Genomic DNA, 21,395 nt, shown 5'->3' on the forward strand with positions numbered 1-21,395 from the left:
GAGACAGTAGTGGCTCTTACTTTTACAAAAGTAGAAATGACTATTCAGCCTTTTGAAAAGCTGGCAAGATGCCTTCTTGAAGAGACAGTGGTGACCCTAGATTCCTGCTAGGAATAGTAAATTTCCCTTTCAAAAGATAATTCCGGTTCTTTGAACCTCTATCTTTTGTGAAGGGTTAATGTCCTATTCATAATAGGGATCTAGGTAGGCCATAGCTATTCCCTAAGGGTCTAGCATATCGCCATTATCGTCACTACTTCCAGTGGACGAAGCTTCTGCAATAAGCTGCATTAATTCTTCTGTATTATCCAGAGTATCCGGGCCAGCTAACTTGGCCAATGCTTGTTTTAATTTCTCCTTTAACGCCTTTTTGGAAGAACTAGGAGAGACTGTTGCAGATTTACCTTTATCGGGAGCTTTGGGTGTGGTTGGCTTGGGAGTCCAACCCTTAATTTTTATCTCTTTTGATAAATACTTAATCCTGTGTTGCTCCTCTTTAGAGAAGTTCCAGGATATGATATAAGATACCCGTTTCTTGATAAAGAATTTGCACATTTGAATGTGCTCGGGAAGTGTAGAACATCCTTCCTTGATCAAAAAGTCGGGAATCCTGTTAAGGAATTGTTGAGGAAGAACGCTCTTAGTTCCTCCGAAGCAAATCCACCATTCATACATTTTGGGGTCAAATCGGTGTGCTATTGCCAATGGTTCCAAGGGTGGGCCTGAGGTTCGTGGGTGTCATGGGCCCAAAATCGACCTAGGCATCCTAGAAAAGCTTGGGAGCATCTTAGTATTTCCCGTTTGTGTTTGTGGGGCCATTTGGTTGGTCAAACAGCCAAAACGGAGCGAACGAGGTGTTTTGGGGCCAAATCGTTGAGCAATAGCCCACAGTTCCGAGGGTAGGCCGGGGTCCGGCGGTGCCATATGTCAAAAATCAACTTGGGCATGCTAGGAAGGCTTGGGAGCGTCCTAGTGATGCTTGTTTATGTTCACAGGGACATTTGGATTGTCAAACGGGTGAAACGGCGTGAATGGGGTATTTTAGGGCCAAATCGGTGTGTTATAGCGAACGGTTTTGGGGGTGGGCCTGTGGTCCGGGGGTGTCGAGGGCTGAAAATTGACTTGGACATTTCAAAGAGGCTAGGGAGCGTCTAGTATTTTCCATTTTTGTGGGAGGGTCCATTTGGTAGGTCAAACGAGCAAAACAGCACAAACGGGGCATTTTATGGCCAAATCGATGTGCTATAGCCCACGGTTCTAAAGGTGGGTCACGGGCCTAGGGGTACCGTGGGCTGAAAATCGACCTGGGCGTACTAGGGAGGCTGCCATTTGTGAGGGCGGGACTATTTGGTCGGTCAAACAGATGAAATAGCGCAAACGAGGCATTTTGGTGCCAAATCGGTTTGCTATAGCCCATGGGTCTGGGGGTGGCATGCGTCAAAAATCAAGCTGGGCGTGTCAGGGAGGCTGGGGAGCATACTAGTGTTCGCCGTTTATGTAGGCGGAGTTATTTTCTTAGTCAAACGAGCAAAAATTCACGAATGGAGTATTTTGGGGCAAAATCAGTGTGCTATAGAGCACGGTTCCGGGGGTGGGCCTGGGGTTTGGTGGATGCATTGGCTGAAAATCGACCTAGGTGTGCCAGGGAGGCTGGGGTGCATCATAGTGTTGCCCATTTATGTGGATGGGGCCATTTGGTTGGTTAAACGGGCAAAACGGCATGAGCGAGGCATATTGGGGCCAAAATTTGTGTGCTATAGCTTATTGTTTTGGGGGTGGGCCTGGGCTTCGAGGGCACCGTTGGCTAAAAATCGACCTGGGCATGCCAGGAAGGCTGAGGAGCATCCTAGTGTTTCCTGTTTGTGTGGGCGGGGCTATTTTCTTGGTCAAACAGGAGAAATGGGGCTATTTAGAGCCAAATCAATATGCTATAGCCCATGGTTCGAAGGGTGGTCCTGGGGTCTAGGGGTGCCTTGGGACGAAATCAAACTGGGCGGTCTAGAGAGGTTGAGAAGCATCCTAGTGTTGCCCGTTTGTGTGGGCGGGACCATTTGGTTAGTTTAATGGGCTATAGCACACGATTCTGGGGGTGTTCCTGGGGTCTAGGGGTATCGTAGGCCAAAAATTGCTCAGGGCATTCTAGGGAGGCTGGGGAACATCCTAATGTTCCCCGTTTGTGTGGGTGGAGACATTTTGTTGGTCAAACACGTGAAATGGCACGAACGGGGCATTTTGGGGCTAAATAGGTATGTTATTGCCCATGGGTTTGAGGGTGGGCACAGGGTTTAGGGAGCCGTGGGCCAAATATCGACCTGGGCATGCCAGGGAGGTTTAGGAGTAGCCTAGTGTTTCCCGTTTGTGTGGGCAGGGCCATTTGGTTAATCAAACGGGCAAAATGGTGCAAATGGGGAAATTTGAGGCCATATCGGTGTGCTATAGCCCACGGTTCCTAGGATAGGTCTGGGGTCCAGGGTCCGAGGGTGTCGTTGGCCAAAAATTGACTTGAGCGTGCCAGGGAGGCTGGGGAGTATCCTAGTGTTGCCTGTTTATGTGGGCAGGGCTATTTAGTTGGTCAAATGGGCAAAATAGCATGAATAGGGCAATTTGGGGCCAAATTGGTGTGTTATAGCATACTCTTTCGAGGGTGGGCCTAGGGTCCGATGGTGTTGTTGGCCAAAAATCAACCTGGACTTGCCAGTGAGGCTAGGAAGCGTCTTGGTGTTTCCCGTTTCTGTGGTCGGAGCGATTTGGTTGGTCAAACGGGTGAACTACGCAAACGGGGCATTTTATGGAAAAATTGGTGTTCTATGGTCCATGGTTTTGGGGTGAGCCTGGGATCCGGGTGTGCCATGGGCTGAAAATCAACCAGGGCATGCCACAGAGGCTGTTGTTTGTGTAGGTGGGGCCATTTGGTTGGTCAAACGGGAGAAACGACATGAATGAGGCATTTTAGGGACAAATCGATGTGTTATAGCCCACAGTTCCGAGTGTGGGCCCGAGGTTCGTGGGTGTCATGGGTCGAAAATCAAAATGGGCATGCCAGGGAGGTTGGGAAGCAACCTAGTGTTTCCCGTTTCTAAGGGAGGAGCCATTTGGTTGGTCAAATGGGCAAAACGGCGCGAACGGCTTATTTTGGGGCCAAATCAGTGTTCTATTATGCACGATTCTGGGGGTGGGCCCGGGGTTCGGGGGTTTCGTGGGCGAAAAATTTACCAGGGCATGCCAAAGAGGATGGAGAGAGACCTAGTGTTCCCTGTTTGTGTGGGCGGGTCTATTTCGTTGGTTAAACAGTTGTAACAACGCGAACAAGGCATTTTGGGGCCAATTTGGTATGCTATTGCCCATTTATCCAAGGGTGGGCTTGGGTTCTAGGGGTGCCGTAGGCTAAGAATTAACCTGGGAGTCCTTGCAAGGCTGGGATCATTCTAGTGTTGCCCGTTTGTGTGGCGAGGCCATTTGGTTGGTCAAATGGGTGAAACGGTGCGAACGGGGTGTTTTGGGGCCAAATCGATGTGCTATAGCCTACGGTTCTGAGGGTAAGCCCGGGGTTCGATGGTGCCGTAAGACAAAAATTGACCTGGGTATGCCAGGGAGGTTGGGAGCGTCCTAGTGTTTCCCTTTTAGATGGGCAGGGCCATTTAGTTGGTCAAATGGGCAAAATGTTGTGAATAGGGCATTTTGGGGCCAAATCGGTGTGCTATAGCTAACGGTTTTGGGGGTGGGCCTGGGGTCCGGGGGTGCCGATCGCTGAAAATTGACATGGACGTGCCAGGGATGCTAGAGATCATACTAGTGTTTCCCATTTATGTGACCAGGGCTATTTCATTTGTCAAATGGGCAAAACATTGTGAATTGGGCATTTTGGGGCCAAATTGATGTGCGAAAGTCTACGGTTTCAGGGGTGGGCCCAGAGTTTGGGGGTACCATGGGTAGAAAATCAACATGGCCATGCCATGGAGGTTGGAGAGCATCCTAGTGTTGCCCGTTTATGTGAGCGGGGCCATTTGGTTGGTCAAACAGGCAAAACGGCATAAACGGGGCATTTTGGGGCCAAATCGATGTGCTATAGCCCACGGCTCCAGGCGTAGGCCCGGGGTCCGAGGATGGCATGGGCTAAAAATCAACCTGGACATGCTAGGGAGGCTAGAGAGTTCCTAGTATTGTTGGTTTGTGTGGACGGGGCTATTTGGTTTGTCAAACAAGAGAAACAGCATAAAGAGGGCATTTTGGGGCCAAATCGGTGTGCTATAGCCCACGATTCTAGGGGTGGGCCCGAGGTATATGGGTGTCGTAGGCCTAAAATTCACCTGGGTATGCCAGGGAGGCTAAGAAGCATCTTAGTGTGGCCCGTTTGTATGGACGGGGACATTTTGATGGTCTAATGAGAGAAACGACGCAAACGGGGCTATTTGGGGCAAAAACAGTGCGCTATAGGCCACAATTCTGGGGGGGGGGGCAGGGGTTCAAGGGTGTCGTGGGTCGAATATCAACCTGGACGTGCTAGGGAGGCTTGGGAGAATCCTAGTATTGCCCATTTGCGTGGGTGGGGCCATTTGGTTGGTCAAACAGCACAAAAGGGGCATTTTGGGGCTAAATCGGTGTCCTATAGCCCACGGTTACGGTAATGGACCCAGGGTCCGATGGTGCTGTGGGCCGAAGATCCACCTGGGCATGCCAGGGAGGCTGCGGAGCATCCTAGTGTTTCCCGTTTATGTGGGTGGAGACATTTTGTTGTTCAAACAGGCAAAACAGCGTGAACGAGGCATTTTGGGGCTAAAATTAGTTTCCTATTGCCCATAGTTTTGGGTGTGGAACCGAGGTTCAGGGGTAGCGTGGGCCAAAAATCAACTTAGGCATGCCAGGGAGGCTGGGGACTGTCCTAGTGTTGCCTGTTTCTGTGGGTAGGGCAATTTTATTTGTCAAACAATAGAAATAGGGCTATTTAGGCCAAATCGGTGTGCTATAGCCCATTATTCCAGTGGTGGTCCCAAGATCCGGAGGTACCATAGCCCAAAAATTAAACTGGGCGTGCAAGGGAGGTTGGGAAGCATCCTAGTATTGCCCGTTTGTGTGGGCGGGGCCATTTGGTTTGTCAAATGGATGAAACAACGCAAATGGTGTGTTTGGGGCTAAATCGGTGTGCTATAGCAAACGATTTTGGGGGTATACCTAGGGTTCGGGGGTGCCGTTGGTCAAAAATTGACCAGAGTATGCCGGGGAAGCTGGGTAGCATCCTAGTGTTCCCCGTTTGTGTGGGCGGAGCTATTTCTTTGGTTAAACGGCAAAATGGCTCAAACAAGGCATTTTAGGGCCAAATTGATATGCTATTGCCAACGATTCTGAGGGTGGGCTCGAGGTTTGGTGGCGTCGTGGGCCAAATATTGACCTAGCCATGCCAGGAAGGATGGGGAGCATTGTAGTATTGCCTATTTGTGTTTGTGGAGACATTGGTTGGTCAAACAGGAGAAACGGCATGAATAGGGCATTTTGGGGACAAATCGGTGTGTTATAGCACATGGTTTTAGGGTGGGCCCCGGGTCCAGGGGTGTCGTGCACCAACTATCGACCTGGACATGCTAGGGAGGCAAGAGAGCATCCTAGTGTTGCCCATTTTTATGGTAGGGTCCATTTGGTTGGTCAAACGGGCAAAACTGTGCGAACGGGGCATTTTGTGGCCAAATTAGTGTGCTATAGCTCATGATTTTGGGTGTGGGCATGGGGTCCGGGTGTACCGTGGGCTGAAAATTGACCAAGGCATCTCAGGAAGGCTGCCGTTTGTGTGGACGGGGCCATTTGGTTGGTCAAACAGGTGAAACGGCATGAATGTGGCATTTTGGGGCCAAATCGGTGTGCTATAGACCACAGTTCGGGGGTAGGCCCGAGGTTTAGGGGTGCCATGGGTTAAAAATTGAACTGGCATGCCAGGGAGGTTGGGAAGCATCCTAGTTGTTCCAATTTATGTATACGGGGCCATTTGGTTGGTCAAATAGGGGAAACAGCACGAACGGTGTGTTTTGGGGCCAAATCGATGTTCTATAGCTTACGGTTTCGGGGGTGGGCCTGAGTTTCGAGGTTTTTGTAGGCTGAATATTGACTAGGGCATGCCAGAGAGGCTGGGGAGCTTCCTAGTTTTCCCCGTTTGTGTGGGCGGGGCCATTTCATTGGTCAAATAGTAGAAATGCCGTGAACGTGGTATTTTAGGGCCAAATTGGTGTGCCATTGCCCACGATTCTGAGGGTGGGCCCAGGGTTTGGGTGTACCGTGGGACAAAAATCGACCTCGGCATGCTAGGGAGGCTTGGAAGCATTCTAGTATTGGTTGTTTTTGTAGGCGGGGATATTTGGTTGGTAAAACGGGTAACACAGCGCGAATGAGGTATTTTGGGGCCAAATCGATGTGCTATAGCCCACGGTTCTGAGGGTGGGCCCAGGGTACGGTAGTGCTATAGGAAAAAATTGACCTAGGCATGCCAGGGAGGCGGGGGAGTATCCTAATGCTGCCCGTTTATATAAGCAGGGCCATTTGGTTGGTCAAATGGGCGAAACAACACGAATGGGGCATTTTGTGACCAAATCCATGTGCTATAGCCCATGGTTATGAGGGTCGGTCCAGGGTTCGGGGGTGCCGTGGGATGAAAATTAGCCTAGACGTACCAAGAAGACTGTCGTTTGTGTGGGCGAGGCCATTTTGTTGGTCAAACGGGTGAAATGGCGAGAACGAGGCTGTTTGGGGCCAAATCGGTGTTCTATAGCCTATGGTTCCAGGGGTGGTGTGGGTCAAAAATTGTCCTGAGCGTTCCAGATAGGCTGGGGAGCATTCTAATATTCCCCGTTTGTGTGGGCGGGGCCAATTTGTTGGTAAAATGAGCAAAAAGGCACGAATGAGGCATTTTGGGGCCAAATCGATATGCTATAAGGCACGATTCCAGGGGTGGGCCCAAGGTTCAAGGGTTCCATGGGCTAAAAATTGACTTGTGCATGCTAGAGAGGCTGCAGAGCATCCTAGTTTTTCCCGTTTATGTGCGAGGGGCCACTTTGTTGGTAAAATGAGAAAAATGATGCGAACGAGACATTTCGGGGCCAAATCAGTGTGCTATTGGCCACGATTTCGGGGGTAGGCCTGGGATTCGAGGTTGCCACGAGACAAAATTTGACTTGGGCATGTCAGAAAGGCTGGGGAGCATCCTAGTTTTGCCTGTTTATGTGGGTGGGGCAATTTTGTTGGTCATACAGGAGAAATGGGGCTATTTAGGGCTAAATCGGTGTGCTACAACCCATGGTTCCAGGGGTGTGCCTGGGGTCCGGGGGTACCATGGGTTAAAAATGGAACTAGGCGTGCCAGGGAGGTTGGGAAGCATCCTAGTGTTGCTTTTTTATGTGGGAGGGGCCATTTGGTTTGTCAAATAGGCAAAATGGTGTGAACATTGTGTTTCGAGGCTAAATTGGTCTGCTATATCACACGATTCTGGGGGTGAGCCCGGGATCTAGGCGTGTCGTGGCCCAAAAATCAACCAGTGTATGCCAGGGAGGCTGGGGAGCATCCTAGTCTTCCCCGTTTATGTGGGAGGTGCCATTTCGTTGGTCAAATAGGTGAAATGGCGCGAACGAAGCATTTTGGGGCCAAATCGGTATGCTATTACCTATGGTTTTGAGGGTGGGCCGGGGATTCGGAGGTTTCGTTGGCCAAATATCGACCTAGGCATGCTAGGGAGGCTTGGGCGCATCCTAGCGTTGCCTTTTTGTGTGGGCGAGGACATTTGGTTGGTCAAATGGGCGAAACGATGCGAACGAGGGTATTTTGGGGCCAAATCGGTGTGCTGTAGACCACGATTCCGAGGGTGGGCAGTCTTCCCCGTTTGTGTGGGAGGTGCCATTTCGTTGGTCAAATAGGCGAAACGGCGCGAACGAAGCATTTTGGGGCCAAATCGGTTTGCTATTACCTATGGTTTTAAGGGTGGGCTCGAGATTCAGAGGTTTCGTTGGCCAAATATCGACCTAGGCATGCCAGGGAGGCTTGGGCGCATCCTAGCATTGCCCTTTTGTGTAGGCGAGGACATTTGGTTGGTCAAACGGGCGAAACGGTGCGAGCGAGGGTATTTTGGGGCCAAATCGGTGTGCTATAGACCACGATTCCAAGGGTGGGCCTGGGGTTCGGGGTGCCGTGGGCCAAAAATCCATCGGAGCATGACAGGGAGACTGGGGAGCATCCTAATATTTCTTGTTTATGTGGGCAGGGCCATTTGGTTGCTCAAACAGGAGAAACGACGTGAATAGGGCATTTTGGAGCTAAATCGATGTGTTATAGCCCATGGGGGTGGGCCCGAGGTTCGGGGTTGCCGTTGGTCAAAAGTCAAACTGGGCATGCCAGGAAGGTTGGGAAGCAACCTAGTGTTGCCCGTTTATGTAGGTGGGGCCATTTGGTTGGTCAAATGGGTAAAATGGCACGAACGGTGTGTTTTAGGGCCGAATTAGTGTTCTATAGAACACGGTTCCAGGGATGGGCCTACGGTCTGGGGCTGGCGTAGGTAAAAAATCGACCAAGCTATGATAGAGAGGCTGGGGAGCATCCTATAGTTCTCCATTTATGTGGCAGGGGCCATTTCATTGGTCAAACTATCGAAACGGTGCAAACGGGGCATTTTGGGGCCAAATCATTTTTCAATTGCCAACGGTTCTGAGGGTGGGCTCAGGGTCTAGGGGTGTTGTGGTCCAAAAATTGACCTGGGCATCCTAAGGAATCTCGGGAGAATCCTAACATTGCCCGTTTATGTTGGCAGGGACATTTGATTGGTCAAACAACCAAAACAGAGCGAACGGGGTGTTTTGGGGCCAAATCGTTGTGCTATAGCCCTCAATTCTGAGAGTGGGCCGGGGTCCGATAGTGTCGTAGGCGAAAAATTGACCTGGGCATGCCAGGGAGGGTACTGAGCATCCTAATGTTGCTTGTTTATGTGGGAAGGGCCATTTGGATTGTCAAATGGGTGAAACAGGGTGAATGGGGCATTTTGGGCCAAATCGATGTGTTATAGAAAATGGTTTCGAGGGTGGGTTTGTGGTTTGGATGTGCCAAGGGATGAAAATCGATATGGTGATTTCAGGGAGGATAGGGAGCATCCTAGTGTTTCCCGTTTTTGTGGGAGGGTCCATTTGGTAGGTCAAACGAGCGAAATAGCGTGAACGGGGCATTTTGTGGCTAAATCGGTGTGCTATAGCCCACGGTTCTGAAGGTGGGCCCGGGGCCTGGGGGTGCCGTGGAATGAAAATTGACCTGGGCATACCAGGGAGGCTGGGGAGAATCCTACTATTTCCTATTTGTGTGGGCGGGGCCATTTTCTTCGCCAAATAGGAGAAATAGGGCTAGTTAGGTCCAAATTGGTATGTTATTGCCCATGGTTCGAGGGGTGGTCCTGGGGTCCAAGGGTGCCGTGGGCCTGGGTATACCAGAGAGGTTGGGATCATCCTAGTGTTTCCCGTCTATGTGGGTAGGTCTATTTGGTTAGTCAATTGGGCAAAACGGCGCGAACGGTCTGTTTTGGGACAAAACGGTGTGCTATACCACAGGGTTTTGGGGTTGGGCCCGGGGTCTGGGGGTGTCATGGTCCAAAAATTGATCAGGACGTGCCAGGGAGGCTGGGGAGCATCCTATTGTTTCCCGTTTGTGTGGGCAGCGCCATTTAGTTGGTCAAACGGCCAAAACGGTGCAAACAGGGAATTTTGGAGCAAAATCGGTGTGCTATAGCCCACGGTTCCTAGGATGGGCCTCGGTTCAGGGTGTGCCGTTAGCGAAAAATTGACCTGAGCGTGCTAGGGAGGTTTCGGAGCATCCTCGTGTTGCCCGTTTATGTGGACAGGGCTATTTAGTAGATCAAACGGCCTAAACAGCGTGGATAAGGAGATTTGGGGCTAAATCGGTGTGTTATAGCACACTTTTTCGGGGGTGTGCCCAGGGTGCGGGGTGTTGTGGGCAAAAAATCAACTTAGACATGCCATGGAGTCTAGGAAATGTCTTAGTATTGCCCGTTTTTGTGGGAGGAGCCATTTGGTTTGTCAAACGGGCAAAACTACGCGAACGGGGCATTTTATGGCCATATTGGTGTGCTATAGCCCACAGTTCCGGGGATAGGCCTAGGATCCGGGTGTTCCATTGGATGAAAATCAATCAGGGCATGCCGCAGAGGCTGCTGTGTGTATGGGAGGGGTCATTTGGTTGGTCAATTGGGCAAAACGGCATGAATGAGGCATTTTGGGGCCAAATCAATATGCTATAGCCCACAGTTTTGGGTGTGGGCCCGAGGTTTGGGGGTGCCATGGGTCAAAAATCAAATTGGGCATACCATGGAGGTTGGGAAGCAACTAGTGTTTCCTGTTTGTATAGGCGGGGCCATTTGGTTGGTCAAATGGGTGAAACAGCGCGAACGACTTATTTTAAGGCCAAATCAGTGTTCTATAGCACATAGTTTCGAGGGTGGGCTCGGGGTTTGGGGGTTCCGTAGGCCAAAAATTGACCAGGGCATGCCATAGAGGCTGGGGAGAGTCCTAGTGTTTCCCATTTGTAGGCGGGTCCATTTCATAGGTCAAACAGTCGAAACAACGCGAACGGGGCATTTTAGGGCCAATTAGGTGTGCTATTACCCATGCTTCCAAGGGTGGGGGGTCCGGGTGTGCCGTGGGACAAGAATCGACCTGGGCATCCAAGGAAGGCTGGGATCATTCTAGTGTTGCTCGTTTATGTAGGCGGGGCCATTTGGTGGGTCAAATGGGCAAAACGGTACGAACGGGGTGTTTTGGGGCCAAATTGATATGTTATAGCCTACGGTTCCGAGGGTGGACCCGGGTCCGGCGATGTTGTAAGTCAAAAATTGACCTAGGCATGCCAGGGAGGTTGGGGAGTCTCCTAGTATTTCCCGTTTATATGGGCAGGGCTATTTGGTTGGTCAAACGAGCAAAACATTGTGAATGGGGCATTTTGGGGCCAAATCGGTGTGTTATAGCAAAAGGTTTCAGGGGTGGGCCTGGGTTTCGGGGGTGCCGTGGGCTGAAAATTGACATGGACATGCCAGGGATGCTAAAAAGCATCCTAGTGTTTCTCGTTTATGTGGGAAGGGCGATTTGGTTGGTCAAATGGGTGAAACGTTGTGAATGGGGCACTTTGGGGCTAAATCGATGTGTTATAGCCTACGATTTTGGGGGTGGGCTCGGGGTAAGGTGGTGCCGTGGGTTAAAAATTAACTTGGGCATGCCATGGAGGCTGGGGAGCATCCTAGAGTTGCCCATTTAAGTAGGCGGGGCCATCTGGTTGGTTAAACAGGCGAAACAGTGCGAATAAGGCATTTGGGAGTCAAATCTATGTGCTATTGCCCACAGTTCTGGGTGTGGGCCCGAGGTCCAGGGATTTCTTGGGCCAAAAATTAACCTGGGCATGATAGGGAGGCTGGTAAGCATCCTACTATTTCCCGTTTATGTGGGTGGAGCCATTTGGTTGGACAAACGGTGGAACAGGGTTATTTGAAGCCATATCGGTGTGCTATAACCCACAGTTCCAGGGGTGGAGCCGGGGTCCGTAGGTGCCGTAGGTCAAAAATCAACCTGGGCATGCCATGGAGGTTGAGGAGCATACTAGTGTTGCCCGTTTCTATGGGCGGGGCCCTTTGGTTGGTCAAACGAGTGAAACGGCATGAACGGGGCACTTTAGGGAAAAATCAGTGTGCTATGGCCCACGGTTCAAGGGGTGGACTCGGGGTTCAGGGGTGCCGTGGGCCCAAAATCAACATGGGTGTGCCAGGAAGGCTGAAGAGCATTCTAGTATTTGTCACTTGTGTGGGAGGGGCTATTTGGCTGGTTAAACGAGCAAAACGGCACGAACGGGGCATTTTGGGCCACAACACAAACGGGAAATAATAGGGCGGGGCTATTTGGTTGGTCAAATAGGAGAAATGGCACGAACGGGGCATTTTGGGGCCACATCGGTATACTATAGTCCACGGCTCCGGGTGTAGGCTTGGGGTCCAGGGGTACCATGGGAAAATAATCGATCTAGCATGATAAGGAGGCTAGGAAGTATCCTAGTATTGTTGGTTTATATGGACTAGGCCATTTGGTTGGTCAAACAGGAGAAATAGCATGAACAGGGCATTTTGGGGCCAAATCGGTGTGCTATAGCCCATGGTTTCGAGGGTTGGCCTAGGGTCCAAGGGTGTCGTAGGCCGACAATTGACCTGGGCGTGCTAGCGATGCTGGGGAGCATCTTAGTGTTTCCCGTTTGCGTCGGTGGGGCCATTTGAAAGAGGCATTTTGGTGGCCAAATCGGTATGCTATAGTTCACGGTTTTGGGGGTGGGCCCAGAGTCCGGGGGTGTCTGGGTGAAAAATCAAATTGGGCATGCCTGGGAGGTTAGGAAGCATCCTATTGTTGTCCGTTTTTGTTGGTGGGGATAGTTGGTTAGTGAAATGGATGAAAAGGTGTGAACGGTGTGTTTTGGGGCCAAATCGGTATGCTATAGCACATGGTTCCAGGGGTGGGCCCAGGGTTCGGGGGTGTCGTGGGCTAAAAATTGACCAGGCCATGCCTGGGAGGCTGCGGATTATCCTAGTGTTCCCCGTTGGTGTGGACGGGTCCATTTCATTGGTCAAATGGGCAAAACGGCGCGAACGGGGTATTTTAGGTCCAAATTAGTATGCTATTGACCACAGTTTTGATGATGGGCCAGGGGTTCGTGGTTGTCGTGGGCTAAAAATTGACCTAGGCATGCCAAGGAAGCTTGGAAGTATCCTAGTGTTTGGTAATTGTGTGGTGTGGGCCATTTGGTTGGTCAAACAGGCAAAACGGCACGAACGAGGCATTTCGGGGCCAAATCGGTGTGTTATGCCCACGGTTCCATGGGTGGCCCCGGAGTCCGGGGGTGTCGTGTCCAAAAATTGACCTGTGCGTGCCAGGGAGGCTGGGAAGCATCCTAGTGTTTCCTGTATATGTGGTCAGGGCCATTTTGTTAGTCAAACGGGCGAAACAACATGAATAGGGCATTTTGGGGCCAAATCAGTGTGTTATAGCACACGGTTTTGGGGGGGGCCCGAGTTTCGGGGGTGCCATGGGTGAAAAATTGACCTGGACATGCCAGGGAGTCTAGGAAGCATCCTAGTGTTGCCTATTTTTATGTGCGGGGCTATTTGGTTTGTCAAATGGGCGAAATAGCGCGAATGGGGCATTTTATGGCCAAATTGGTGTGCTATGTCCCACGATTCTGAGGGTGGATCTGGGGTCCCGGCGTTCCGTTAGATGAAAATTGACTTAGGCATGCCAGAGAGGCTGCTGTTTATGTGGGCAGGGCAATTTGGTTGGTCAATAAGGCAAAACGGCGCAAATGAAGTCTTTTTAGGCCAAATCGGTGTGCTGTAGCCCACAATTTTGGGGGTGGACCAGGGGTTCAGAGGTGGTGTGGGTTGAAAATTGACCTAGGTATGACAGAAAGGCAGAGGAGCATCCAAGTGTTGCCCGTTTATGTGGACGGGGCCATTTGGTTGGTCAAACGGGAGAAACGGGGCTTTCTGGGGCCAAATCGATGTGTTATAGCCCACGATTCAGGGGTTGCTGTGGGTTAAAAATTGAACTGGACATGCCAGGGAGGTAGGGAAACATCCTAGTGTTTCTCGTTTGTGTAGGAGGGGCCATTTGGTTGGTCAAATGGGTGAAACGACATGAATGGTGTGTTTTGGGGATAAATCGGTGTGTTATAGCACACGGTTTTGGGGGTGGGCCCGGGGTCCAAAGGTGTCGTAGGCCAAAAATTGACTAGGGCATTCTAGGGAGGCTGGGGAGCATCCTAGTGTTCCTCATTTGTGGGAACGGATCCATTTCATTGGTCAAATAGGCGAAACGGCGCAAATAGGCTATTTTAGGGCCAAATCTTTGTGTTATTGCCCACGGTTCTGAGGGTGGGCCTAGGGTTCGGGGGTGCCATGGAACAAAAATTGACCTTGGCATGCCAGGGAAGCTAGGCAGTATCCTAATGTTTTCTGTTTATGTGGGCGAGGCTATTTAGTTGGTCAAACAGAAAAAATGGAGTGAATGATGTATTTTGGGGCCAAATTGGTGTGCTATAGACTATGATTTTGTGGGTGGGCCCAGGGTATGGGATATCGTGGGCCGTAAATCGACCTTGATGTGCCATAGATGCTAGGGAGCATTCTAGTGTTGCCCATTTATGTGGGCAGGGCTATTTGGTTGTTCAAACGAGCGGAACAACTTGAATAGGGTGTTTTGAGGCCAAAATCGGTGTGCTATAGCCCACGATGTTAGGGGTGGGCCTGGGTTTCGTGGGTGCCATGGGCTTAGTTGGGCCTTCTCAGCCTAATAAGTATTGTATATATCATAAAACCCATGCCACTATTCCATTAAATATCCCTCTGGAGATTCGATAGCTAAAAAATATCAGAAATTAAAAAAAAATAGCAATTAATACAATTTTAGAAATATGTAAAACACTTTCTAATAATATTAACCTCAAATAAGTGCACTAAAAGCTTCAAAGAATGACATTAATTATCTATCATTCCATCCAATCTATTTTATTTAAAAAAGGAACAACTGATAATTGAGGTGTTTTTAATATATAGATATTGATGGTTGATGTAGGAAAATAGAACAACTATAGTTAAAGATACGAAACTATGATAATTCAGATATGTTTTTTTTTACCATTATCTCACTTAAAAATGAAGTCAAAGGAATAAAGAAGTTCTTTAAAATAACATAGTCATCAAATAAAAGGGTATTCAGATACACGAAGTACGTTGCATTCTCCCAAAGTCTGAGAAAGGCCCACTGCCCAAAGGGATTTACAATCTAAGCAACCTATCCTAACCCAAGCATCGGTAACTACTTTTACAACTATTCATGAGTTATAGCTCATACGGAGACAACCTTTAACTATCACTATCATTCAGATAGTAAAATAAATAATTGATTCAAAATGAAAATGGAGCAGGACAAGAGTAGGGCGGGGCAGTACAAAGGTTAAACAGGACAGGGTAGGGCGATAGTTAAATGGGGCAAGGCGGGACAAAACTTTGAATTATTTCAAAATACATTTTAATACATAGATAATAATAGTTCATATACAATATATATATATATCTATATATATATATATATATATATATATAGAATTAAATTAAAAGTACAAAACTCGTGGAAAAAAAGTGACAATTTAAATGTATCTTTTATTATAAACTCAAAATAAAAATAAAATCAAAGGAATAATATAATTGTTAAAAAAAAACAATATAATCATCAAATAAAAGAGTAGCCTCCACTGTCTTATGTCAAGTATTTAGACAAATTTAACTTTATTTCGATTTAGAATAGAAAATTATTGATATGTCTAATGTCGGGGAAGAGTTAGCATACAAGGAAGGGGTTGACCTACTGTGGAAAATTACTTTATTTATATTTAGATAAAATTATTTTTGTGTATATATAATAGATGATGAACCTTGTACACGATTAATTCGTGTGTACACTTTTAAACCCCTTCAATAAAAATTCTGACTCCATCACTAATATTGTGACAATGAAATCTATCAATAGTATAGCATAATTATAATACTCCAATTACTATAATCCAAGCATCCATAACTACTTTCATGATTACACGTAAGTTATAAGTCACACGTAAATAACTTTTAATAATTATTTTAATGAGTTCAAATTTACCATAAATTTAAATAAAAAAACTTACCAACATTTTTGGGATTTACAACATTTGCTTCAATTGCAAATATCTCAGCAGTCTTATGCAACCCCTTTGTAACCAAGTAATTATAGATATACTTGTCCATCCTGATAATTTTCAATAGAGAGTCATAAATTATTTTATGTTAAGGGTGTGTTTGGTATGAAAATATTTTTTTCAAAAATAAGTTGGTTTCTTGTATGTAATCTTGCGATTGATAAGTAAGAAAAAAAATATTTATATATAATTTAGCAAAAAAATTTTGTAGAGGCGGGAGGGGGTCGGGATGTGGGGCCTCGGCGGTGGTGGGAGTGGAATGGTCAAGAGGTAGGAATTGGGGGTGTTGGGTGGATCGGAGAATACCATAAACATATATAATGTTTTATAAGTTGGTTTCTTGAAGTTTGATAAGTAAGCAAAAAAGATTATTATCTCAAAAGTAATTTATACTTAATTGAGCAAAAAATAATATTGGGTGGGAGGATACAACAAGCATACAGTAATGTGACTTATAGAATTTACTTTTTCTATTTCCATTAAGAAGTTATTGTCTTCATTTTTTAATGAAGAAAATGTTTTTCAAAAATTTTCTTCAATCAAACATAAGAAAATACAGAAACATTTTCCGAAAAATATTTACCTTTCTACCAAACACATCTTAAAAGGTGAATAGTTTGAATTTTCCCCTCTACTATTTTTAATTGGCCAATTGTATCCTTGGCTAAACTTGTGTCTATTCATGACCTTGGAATTAACAAGTTGTGTTGTATTTACTCCTATCATTAATTAAGCTCTTGTGAGAATAAGGTTTTTTGGTAGGGTGTGTAATAATAATGTAAAATATAGTATATCAGTAATACTTGCATTTGTTATATTTATATTTTTTTATATAGTATTTGATTTAATCTATTAAAAATAATATGGATTGCCTAATTTTTTTTTTAAAATTTGTTTACAATGCGTCTTTAGTCATTCTAGACATGAATTATCTTAACTATGATGGAAAGAATGTGGAAAGAATTTTGAGGGATAATTATGTCCTTAATCATTCTAATGTAGTACTACAGTTCGGTGGGGAAACTTTAGATCATCCTTGGAATAATGCGCCAGGTGTCGTATGCATTAGAATCTATTGTGTTACTAATTCCATGGATTTTCACGTATTAGTAATACACACCTTAATATTAATGTAAGTGTATAACTAACACTTAAATTAGTTATGCATAGGATGAAAAAATATATTGAATAAAATATTAGTAGTACACAAAGCTAATACATGTATTTCTACCAAACGAAAATGTGTCAAATTATTTGGGAAAAAAGAGTTACTCATATTACTCTTTCAATTTTTGACTAAAAGTTATTTCCTTTATTTTGATTTATTTGTTGAACTTTGACTTGACACGATGTTTTAAAAAGTAAAGAAGAAATTTGAATTTTATAATTTAAAAATAATAGTATGTACCAAAATAATCTTTAATTTTGCGTGTGAACATGTTATGTAAAAGTTGAAATTAATAAGCAATTTATAAATAAATATTTTTTTTAAGAAAATGGATTAAAAAAATAAATTAAAAAAAGGAGTAATATGAAAAGTTCCTCAATAAATGACTTTTTCCACTTTATTAATATTAAGTATTTAATAATCATGATAAATGAAATTAAAAGTATTTGAAGTTCTATTTCATATGAACAAAATATACTAAACAAAAATGAAGAACAATTTTGAGTTTTGACTACTTGATTTATATGAAGCACGTCAAAAAAAGAGTTCCTCTTTATAATACCGACATGAAATAATTCTTTTTTCAAATCTCTTATTTGTTATAAAGGAGAGCCTATTAAAAACATATAAACGAATAAAAAATCCACTTACTCACAAACATTTACAAGTTTTAATCCACTACATTTGTTGACCAAAACTATGATTTAATCCATTTAAATGTAGCTCAAACATTTCTTTTAAAAAAATCTCACTGAAAAATCATTTTCTTTTATTCTATTCTCATTTTATCATATTACTTGTTTCAATCAAAACTTATATTTTACCCCACTCTTTCAACTTAAGAAAGTTATCAAACCCCATTAAAAATGTTTTTAAAAATATATGTTCCAAGATAAAGCGTGGTTTGTATAAATTTCTTTGGTTAAGACAAAATATTCTAATCTAAAATAATGAGAACATTAAAGGAGAAAAAAATACATATCATAAAAGAGTAGTAAATTAGATTTAAAAGAAAAAACTAAAGTTATACGAACATAAAAAATAGAAAACAACATCGAAAAAATTAACTAGGATAAATGTTTTCATTGAGAAGCTCACATCATTTGTGCATTCCATGATTCCATAATTTCTAGAATAAGTCTCCCTTCAAAAATAAATTAAAATAAAATAAAATAACATAACAATGAATGAAGAAAGTAAAAAAGGAGAGTGATAATTTGTACAAAAGTTAATAATCCGCAAAACATAAATAGAAAAGAAAACACAAGTAAACAAAAAATTAAGTTGACTGAAAATAATGATAGAAAAGAGAGATAAGATTGCATTTAAAATTTTCTTTAAAAATCAAGGAATTTCATTTACTAGTCAACTAATTCACACTACACTTTTTTTGTTCTTACAAAATTTTCATTTTATACTTTTTGTACAATGTAAAAACAGTCTATTTGCTTTTGTATATTTGATTCATAAAGCCATAGCAGACTTTTAATCAATTAAAAGATCTTGCATAAATCTATATAACTAACCTCAATATCATACAAATTTAACATGAATTAGCAACGGATAATTTTTGTCCAAACAATAAAATCCCATTGTTAATCTTATTTAACGATGAATTAATGGTAATTATGCTAGCTATATGCTATTTAACGGAAAATAAGAGAGGATTTGTGTAAGTAATTTTTAATTTTTGTAGTTAGCATTTTTATTTAGTGTGGCATTTGTTTGGAATTGATGCACAAGACATGACCCTAGATAGGAAGTGTGGAGGTCGCGGATAAAGGTAGAAGACTAGTTTGTGTGTGGGTTGTAACAAGTAGTTAGGGTGCTCTGGTGTAGCTGGGTTAGTAATCCTAGGACTGTGTCCATTGGTAGGAGTCGCTAGTGTATGTTACTACTAGGGGGTGTCCTTTCCTATTTCTTATTCCCTATTTTTACTTTCACATCGCGCTTATTTTCTTGTCTCTCTTATCTCTATTTTTATTATTTCTCATTTGTTGTTTCGGTTATGCTATCCATTCTGTTTCATGTATTACTATGACCTTGTTAACTATTCTTTATCTTGAGCCAGTGGTCTATCGCAAACAACCTCTCTACTTATTCGGAGTTAGCGGTATGGACTGCATACATTTTACCCTTCCCAGACCGCACTTGATGGAAATACACTGAGTTTATTCTTGTTGTTGAAGTAAAAGCGAAAGGAGGAAGTAATTCATGTAATTAAAGAGTAAAAGGCAATAAATATATTTTTGACCAAACATAAATTTAGTTTGCCAAAAGACAACTATTTTTTAAACACCTCACTTTAAAAAATGTGCATCTACTAAGTAAGACTTTTGTACATTTGGATAATCACCTAATTAATTTGTACAAATCCCCTAAAACTAACAGTTAATGCCTAATCACCTATCCTTAACACTTCTTTAAATTTACATTTTAACTTATTCTATCTACCTCATTTTTTAAAATATAATTTTAAATATTGAAAGTGCCATTCAGACCCTTCTTACTACGCCTATTATTAATAATTTGTAATTTCGAAAGACCATAGACAAAAAGGTCAATCAAAAATAGCGAGTGAAAGGAGATAGAAAAAAGTAATTGTAAAATGGTGAAACTATAAACCTTCATAACTTTGCACTCGAATATCCGTTTGAGTCAATTTTTTTTGAAACTGTGTATTTTTTCGAGATCTATGTGGGCAATTTGGTCGAGTCAATATTCTAAAAAACTACTACTATCACACTCAGTTGACACTTTTCCCCAATTTGGTATGCAATTTTAATTCTTTATCCAAAAAAGTGATAAAAAGTAAGCGATTCAAAGATGAAAATAGCATGGTGTGCTATTTGGGGCCAAATTGGTATGCTATATTCCACGGTTTCGAGGGTGGGTTCGGGGGTGCCGTGGGCCAAAAATCGACCTGGGCGTGCCAGGGAGGCTGGGGAACGTCCTAGTGTTGCCCGTTTGTATGGAAGGGGCCATTTGGTTAGTCAAACGGGAGAAATTCCATGAACGGGGCTATTAGGGGCCAAATTGGTGTGTTGTAGCCCACGGTTTCGGGGGTGGGCCTGGGGTTTGGGGGTGTCGTAAGTCAAAAATTGATATGGGCGTGACAGGGAGGCTGGAGAGCATCCTAATATTGCTCGTTTGTGTGGGAGGGGCCATTTGGTTGGTCAAACAGGCGAAACGATGCGAATGGGGCATTTTGGGGCCAAATCGGTGTGCTATAGCCCACGGTTCCTGTGGTGGACCCGGGGTCCAAGGGTTCCGTAGGCCAAAAATCAACTTTGGCATGACAAGGAGGCTGGGGAGAGTCCTAGTGTTTGCCATTTACATGGGCGGGGCGATTTAATTGGTCAAACGGGAGAAACAACACAAATGGGGCTATTTGAGGCTAAATCGATGTGCTATAGCTCACCATTTCGGGGGTGGGCCCGAGGTTCAGGGGTATCGTGGGTAAAAAATCTACCTGGGTATGCCAGGAAAGCTAGGGAGCATCTTAGTATTGCCCGTTTATATGGTCGGGGCTATTTGGTTGGTCAAACGGGTGAAACGGCATGAACGGGGAATTTTGGGGAAAAATCAATGTGCTATAGGCCACGATTCTGAGGGTGGGCCCAAGGTTTGGGGGTCCCGTAGGCTGAAAATCGACCTGGGCATGCCAGGAAGGATGAAGGGTGTCCTAGTGTTTCTCGTTTACATGGATGGGGCAATTTGGTTGGTCAAACGGGCGAAATGGTGCGAACAGGGTATTTTGGAGCCAAATCGGGGTGCTATAGCCCACGGTTCTTGGGGTGGGCTCGGGGTCCGGGGGTGCCGTGGGCCAAAAATTGTCTTGGGCACGCCAAGGAGGTTGGGGAGCATCCTAGTGTTGCCCATTTGTATGGGCGAGGCCATTTGGTTGGTCAAACGGGAGAAATAGCTAATGGGGCTATTTGGGGCCAACAAGAAGTGCTATAGCCCACCGTTTCAAGGGTGGGACCGGGGTCTGGGGGTGCCTGGGTCAAAAATCTACCTGGGCACGTCAGGGAAGCTGGGTAGCATCCTAGTATTGCCCATTTGTATGGGTGGGATCATTTTGTTGGTCAAATGGGTGAAATGGCATGAACAGGGCATTTTGGGGCAAAATCGATGTGCTATATCTCACGATTCTAATGGTGGGCCCGGGGTCTGGGGGTGCCTGATAATGCTCAAATTACACTCTTGAATGGGTGTAACCGATTGTTGTCAATATAAAACCCAACTAGGTTGGGGTCGAATCCTACAGGGAATAAGGTGTGGACTTCAACTTGTTTACGAAATACTTTACTGGTAGTTTACTGTTTTCGAAGATGGGGGTTTAAATTTCACAGAGAGTCAGTTGTCACTTTCAATATTTTAGTGTTGTAATCAATATAAATGAGAAACTTGAGTTATGTTCACCATGGTTATTAGGAGTTAA

The sequence above is a fragment of the Capsicum annuum genome, unplaced genomic scaffold (genome assembly GCF_002878395.1).
Source record: "Capsicum annuum cultivar UCD-10X-F1 unplaced genomic scaffold, UCD10Xv1.1 ctg4718, whole genome shotgun sequence".
Classification (NCBI taxonomy): Eukaryota; Viridiplantae; Streptophyta; class Magnoliopsida; order Solanales; family Solanaceae; genus Capsicum; species Capsicum annuum.